Below are 7464 nucleotides of genomic sequence, written 5' to 3'. Positions count from 1 at the left end.
TATTATATATTTATCTTTCTTTGGTGCTGGCTGAGCGAGGGGAAATTATTAGTAGCCTAGCCTATGTCAATTTCTACTTTTACCCGATATACTGTAATTTATATATATATATTACAAGGTGACATAAAAATGAATGAAGCAGATGGAACACATCATGTTATCAGGAAGTCAGGATGTCCGAGCGTTATAAGGTGGGGGTCGCAGTCTCCCCTGGAGGCGTGTGTTCAAATACCACTTCTGACAGTTGTTTAGCGCCTCTCACGCAGGAGTCATGCTGCTTGGCAGTAATAATAAGATGATGAAATAACAACTTCACACAGTGGAATAACAATTAATAATAAACCCTCTCAAATGCAAACCTTCTGGAGCTGGGCAAAGGTCTAAGAAAAAAAACATACTTAATAACGAATTAATTAGGGGAACATTTCATGTTATTGCATTATAATGAGTTACTACATTATCTTTCAGTTATTAAATTATCATTTGCTGTAGGCTATGCCTACCGGGCCTTTCACTCCTAACAAGCCTCTTTTCTTCTGTCGTGGCCGAGTGGTTAAGGCGATGGGTTTAACCCATTAAACACGATTACGTTGAAAATAACTATTAAGCCATTCAGGTTGCGGTCTCCCCTATAGGCGTGGTTCGAAACTCACTTCTGACAACTTTTAGCGCCTGCATGTCATGCTGCTTTGTAAAAACCAGTTGAAAAATAAATGACTTAAAGTAATGGAAATAACACCTAGTTAATATGAGTAGTGGATAACTATTGTATTTTTAACATTCTGCAAAAACAGCTAGTTGATGAGAGGCTGAAAGAGATTTGCAAGAATCGCGCAATTTCACAGGTGGGCCGCAAACAGGCAAATAACAAAAGGCATCTCGGAACGCACAACTCGTCGGTCGTTGTCAGTGGATTGTATTGGCGGGAAGAGTATTGGCAGGGTAATCGAACTCGCCGTATCTAAAGTCAAGCCACAGGTCATAGGTGAGATCCCTTGGTCTCACCGATCCCTCCCCCCAAAAAACACGATTACGTTGAAAATAACCATTAAGCCATTTGTTAAGATTTCCCCCATGTGGACCTGTTGTCACTCTTACCCTGATGGTTGCTGATACTTCCGGACAGTTTTTCGGTCTTATCTGAGGAATTTTATCATTTATATCAGAATGGCCCTATTCTGAGGCCACTTTAGCGCTCAATCAATGACGATTTACTATGCTTTTCCCATTGAATGCCATATTGAGGTTAAATCAATGACTGGAGTTTTTAATTGATAAAAACAAATGACAATTGAAAGTGTAAGTCAGTATCGTGCATTTACTGGTCTCTGTAGTGATTTTAGGAGGCTGTGCCTATTTCTACTTTTACCCCATACTCTTTAACCCGATACCTATGTCATGACCTTGGCCTGGGGGTAGGTTTATGACAGTCATAAATACCTCTTCCCCCCCTTTTTCCTCTCTCGACCCTACTGATGTGAGATTTGAAAATCCTTTGTTGAACGTAGAGAGTCAGGGAACATCAGAAGGTGGGGGGAAATGAACTATATTCTGGTAATCCGACCAATTGAACATATGCGGTGGTACTTAATGAATATAATGTCATCTGAGACATTCTCATCAATGATAGGATGACATAAACTCTACAGTGGAACGTCTGCACATTGTAGTTCTCGGATTCACATGGAATTGTTGTTCAATTTAAATGTTTGAATATAAAATGATTGATGAAGAGATGAAATGTAATTTTAGCTTCCAAATGAGAGATTTGGGTTTTCATAAGGTTAGGGCTCTGGTCAATCAGTGGCCTGCCCCTGTGAAGGGACATGGGTTATAAAACTTTTCAGACACACCCTTCTCGCTCCACTATATAAAGCCTTGACGAAAATGTAACCTCTTGTTCAAAGTACGTGAGGTCTGCAGCCTCTGCGTTAAAAGGACTAACATGTCAACTACAGAACTAAGCCAACCTCAGCATGAGCTTTGGTTGCGAATGGTATGAACTTTGAACTGTTATTCACTACATGTCGGCTAGGAAAGAACAGACAAACTATCCCGTCTACCACACAACGACGTTACTACAACGTATCCAATTTACTACCAGATACATTCTTCAAAGGACAAAGGACTCGGTTGGGCAACACGGCCTTCCATCTACCACCAACCTACCAAAGTAAGTAAGAGTAAATATTTATTGCATTTTCCTTTTCCGAATGGGCGGTAATTTAGAATGCATAAGATACTGTATTTACGATAGAGACATCGCTTCTCCCTTTGTTCTTCAGTCTTCCCGCTCTTTCACTCAAACTAATCCCCCTTTTCTTTGTGTAAACAGCTGTCATATCTGTTCCGCCCGCTAGGGATGTTTTCCTTTATGACGTAATTTGTAATTAAGGTATGATTAATTCTGTGTATATGTAATTATGTGTGATTAGTTAGGTTTTAGTAAATAAATAATTAAACCCAATTTTGTATTGCTGATTCAACTTGTTCGTGAAGATAACCAAGAATTTACAACTTTCAGATGAGACTGAATTAAGGTGACAATTAATATTGACTGCTATTGATGTAAAATATTACAAGGTCTTTAAGAGTTTATTCGGAAGATAACAGCTCTATAAATATTTTTCCGTGGTGCCCCGATTTGACTACCTGTTCAGGAGTCTTATGAGGTTTTGGGTTGAGAAGCCTTTTTGTCCTAGACTTGGCACTCCGGTACCGCTTGCCATGCAGTAGTAGAGAGAACAGTCTATGACTGGGGTGGCTGTAGTCTTTGACAATTTTTAGGGCCTTCCTCTGACACCGCCTGGTGTAGAGGTCCTGGATGGCAGGCAGCTTAGCCCCAGTGAAGTACTGGGGCTAAGCTTAGGAGTGAAGTACTTAGCCCCAGTGAAGTACGCAGTACCCTCTGTAGTGCCTTGCTGTCAGAGGTCAAGCAATTGCCGTACCAGGCAGTGATGCAATCATTCAGGATGCTCTCAATGTTGCAGCTGTAGAACCTGAGGATCTCAGGACCCATTTCAAATCTTTTTAGTTTCCTGAGGGGGAATAGGCTTTGTCGTGCCCTCTTCACAACTGTCTTGGTGTGTTTGGACCATTCTAGTTTGTTGTTGATGTGGACACCGAGGAACTTGAAGCTCTCAACCTTCTCCACTACAGCCCCGTCGATGAGAATGGGGGCGTGCCTCGGCCTCCTTTTCCTGTAGTCCACAATCATCTCCGTAGTCTTGGTTACGTTGAGGGATAGGTTGTTATTCTGGCACCACACGGCCAGGTCTCTGACCTCCTCCCTATAGGCTGTCTCATCGTTGTCTATGCTCAGGCCTACCACTGTTGTGTCGTCTGCAAACTTAATGATGGTGTTGGAGTCGTGCCTGTCCATGCAGTCGTGGGTGAACAGGGAGTACAGGAGGCGACTGAGCACACACCCCCTGTGGAGCTCCAGTGTTGAGGATCAGCATGGCAGATGTGTTGCTACCTACCCTCACCACCTGGGGGCGGCTCATCAGGAAGTCCAGGATCCAGTTGCAGAGGGAGGTGTTTAGTCCCAGGATCCTTAGCTTAGTGATGAGCTTTGAGGGTACTATGGTGTTGAACGCTGAGCTGTAGTCATTGAATAGCATTCTCACATAAGTCTTCCTTTTGTCCAGGTGGGAAAGGGCAGTGTGGAGTGCAATAGAGATGGGATCATCTGTGGATCAGTTTGGGCGGTATGTAAATTGGAGTAGGTCTAGGGTTTCTGGGATAATGGTGTTGATGTGAGCCATTACCAACCTTTCAAAGCAATTCATGGCTACGGATGTGAGTGCTACGGGTCTGTAGTCATTTAGGCAGGTTGCCTTTGTGTTCTTGGGCACAAGGACTATGGTGGTCTGCTTGAGACATGTTGGTATTACAGACTCAATCAGGGACATGTTGAAAATGTAATTGAAGACACCTGCCAGTTGGTGAGCACATGCCCGAAGCACACGTCCTGGTAATCCATCTGGCCCCGAAGCCTTGTGTATGTTGATCTGTTTAAAGGTCTTATTCACGTCGGCTACGGAGAGCGTGATCACACAGTCTTCCAGAACAGCTGATGCTCTCATGCATGCTTCAGTGTTGCTTGCCTCGAAGCGAGCATAGAAGGCATTTAGCTTGTCTGGTAGGTTCGTATCACTGGGCAGCTCGCAGCTGTGTTTCCCTTTGTAGTCTGTAATAGTTTGAAAGCCTTGCCACATAAGACGAGAGTCAGAGCCGGTGTAGTATGATTCAATCTTAGCCCTGTATTGACGCTTTGCCTGTTTGATGGTTTGTCTCAGGGCATAGTAGGACTTCTTGTAAGCTTCCGGGTTAGAGTCTCACACCTTGAAAGCGGCAGCTCTACCCTTTAGCTCAGTGCGAATGTTGCCTGTAATCCATGGCTTCTGGTTGGGGTATGTATGTACAGTTTCTCTGGGAACGACGTCCTTGATGCACTTATTGATAAAGCCAGTGATTGATGTGGTGTATTCCTCAATGCCATCGGAAGAATCCCGGAACATGTTCCAGTCTGTGATAGCAAAACATTCCTGAAGTTTAGCATCTGCTTCATCTGACCACATTTTTATGACTGAGGGGAACATTTCATGAAGTTATTGCATTATAATGAGTTACTACATTATCTTTCAGTTATTAAATTATAATTTGCAGCAGGATATGCCTGCCGGGCCCTTCACTCCTAACAAGCCTCTATTCCTCTGTCACAGTTGTCGTGACCGAGTGGTTAAGGCAATAGACTAGAAATCTATCGGGACTCTCCCCGTGCAGGTTCGAATCCTACCGACAACAAAAATGTTTTTTTTTACCCCTACGGAGGTGGACGTTTTTCTTATACCAAGAAGTGTTTCTTATACCAATCACATCCTCTCAGATCTCCACAAGTACATAGGGATTAGGTGTCCATTTGGGATAGGACTGCAGGCCATCTATCCCACCTCACACCTTTCCACACCTGGTTATCAATCCTTCTAGCTCTATAGGCCACAGTAGCATAAGTTACAGGTTTGTATTCAAGCCAGATTTCAGGTGAGATTCCATGATAAACTCAAAAATATAACAACACGATTCTCATGAATAACCATTAAGCCATTTGCTAAGATTTCCCCCATGTGGACCTGTTGTCACTCTTAACCTGATGGTTGCTGATACTTCCAGACACCGTTTTGCTCTTATCTGAGGCATTTTAAAATGTATGCCAAAATGGCCATATTCTGAATACACTCTAGCACCAAATCAATGATGATTTACTACGCTTTCCCATTGAAGGTCATATTGAGGTTAAATCAGTGACTGGATCAATGAATGATTGTAATTTATAAAATCCAATGACTATCTCATGTTGAAAGTGCAAGTCAGTATCATCTATTTACTGGTCTCTGAGGTGATCTCAGGAGGCTGTGTCTATTTCTACTTTTATCCCATACGCTTTAACACAACACCCAAGTAATTTCTTGTATTCAGGATGGCCTAGCGCTCTAAGGCGTCGCGTTCAAGTCGCAATCTCCCCTGGATGTTTGGGTTTGATTCCCACTTCTGTCTGCTTTTTAGCGCCTCTCACTGAGGAGTCACGCTGATTTGTGGTAACAAGATGATGATGAAATATCAACTTTACACAGAGAAATAATTGGTCATAAACACTCACCTTTAAACCTTCTGCTCTTGGGAAAAGATGTAAGAAAATAACAAATAAGCAATACTAAATAACAAATTAATGTGGGGAACATTGCACTTCATGAAGTTATCACATTATAATGAGTTACTACACTATCTGTCAGTTATTACATTATCATTTGCTGTAGGCTATGCCTGCCGGGACCTTCACTCCTAGTCAGTCTCTATCTTTAGTCATAGTTGTCTTGGCCGAGTCGTTAGGGAGATCGACTAGGAAACCATTGGGATCTTCCCACGCAGGTTTGAATCCTGAGGACTACGGGTAAGCATTATGTTGACCTCTCTCTAGGTGGAAATTTAGTCATGCTGGGCTCCCGAGTGGCTCAGTGGTCTAAGGCACTGCATCTCAGTGCTTGAGGTATCATTACAGACACAATTGCCCCCGAATCACCTTAGGATGGTGTTTCCGAATGTTTGGTTTACTCAGTGTATACAACTTGATTCTGGCTTATCCATTAACATTAAAACTTCTTAGGGATAGGGTCCTTTTTTCAGAATTTCCAGATGATTGACATGCCCAAAGTAAACTGCCTGTTACTCAGGCTCAGATGCTAGGATATGCATTTAATTGGTAGAATAGGATAGAAAACACTCTGAAATTCCTAAAACTGTTAACATAATGTCTGTGAGTATAACATAACTAGCTTGGTGAAGGTTGTATTGGTCATATTGATTACAAAGATCCCCAGTGGCCTAAGACACTGGCCTCCTAAGCCATGGATTGTGAGTTCTAGTCTTTTCTGAAGTGGCTGAGAGCAGAGTGGCGTAGTGGAAGCGTGCTGGACCCATAACCCAGAGGTCGATGGATCGAAACCATCCTCTGCTAAACAGTTTATTTTAAGTGCGAACAACTTTTTAAAAAAATGTGTCGTTTCAGTGCCATTATACATTTTTTTTACCTCTTCCAACAGTTCGTATAGGTCATACTGTTTACACAGTATCCCAGTGGCCTAAGACACTAGACTCCTAAGCCATGGATTGTGAGTTCTAGTCTTTTCTGAAGTTGCCGCTAGCAGAGTGGTTCCGCTTCCGCTGCGCCACTCCGCTTCCATCCACCCCAGATGGGACTTGAACCCACAATCCCTGGCTTAGGAGGCCAGTGCCTTATCCATTAGGCCACTGGGGTACTGTCTACCTTATGCAAATAGTATGAACTGATAGAATCAGTAAAAACAATGTGTACTGGATAGCACTGAGACACGCAAATGAAATTTAGCTTTCTAATTTCTGTTTGCGTTTCATTTTTGAAAAGAATCTGTTTAGCAGAGGATGGTTTCGATCCATCGACCTCTGGGTTATGGGCCCAGCACACTTCCGCTGCGCCACTCTGCTCTCAGCCACTTCAGAAAAGACTAGAACTCACAATCCATGGTTTAGGAGTCCAGTGTCTTAGGCCACTGGGATACTGTGTAAACAGTATGACCTATACGAACTGTTGGAAGAGGTAAACAAAAAATTATAATGGCACTGAGACATGCCCATGAAACGACACATTTTAAAAAAATGTTGTTCGCACTTAAAATAAACTGTTTAGCAGAGGATGGTTTCTATCCATCGACCTCTGGGTTATGGGCCCAGCACGCTGCCGCTGCGCCACTCTGCTCTCAGCCACTTCAGAAAAGACTAGAACTCACAATCCATGGCTTAGGAGTCCAGTGTCTTAGGCCACTGGGATACTGTGTAAACAGTATGACCTATACGAACTGTTGGAAGAGGTAAAAAAATATATATAATGGCACTGAGACATGCCCATGAAACGACACATTTTTTAAA

General features: G+C 42.8%; 1 non-coding gene across 1 annotated transcript; it reads right to left on the bottom strand.

The window, feature by feature from the left end:
* Positions 1-6744: 6744 nt before the first annotated feature.
* On the bottom strand, positions 6745-6817 carry trnar-ccu. Its single transcript has one exon. It is a non-coding gene; the product is annotated as a tRNA-Arg (tRNA).
* Positions 6818-7464: the final 647 nt, after the last annotated feature.

This window comes from Oncorhynchus mykiss, chromosome 7 (genome assembly GCF_013265735.2).
Source record: "Oncorhynchus mykiss isolate Arlee chromosome 7, USDA_OmykA_1.1, whole genome shotgun sequence".
NCBI lineage: Eukaryota > Metazoa > Chordata > Actinopteri > Salmoniformes > Salmonidae > Oncorhynchus > Oncorhynchus mykiss.
The sequence above is the reverse complement of the archived record's forward strand: the minus strand, read 5'-3'. Positions and strand labels throughout refer to the sequence as shown.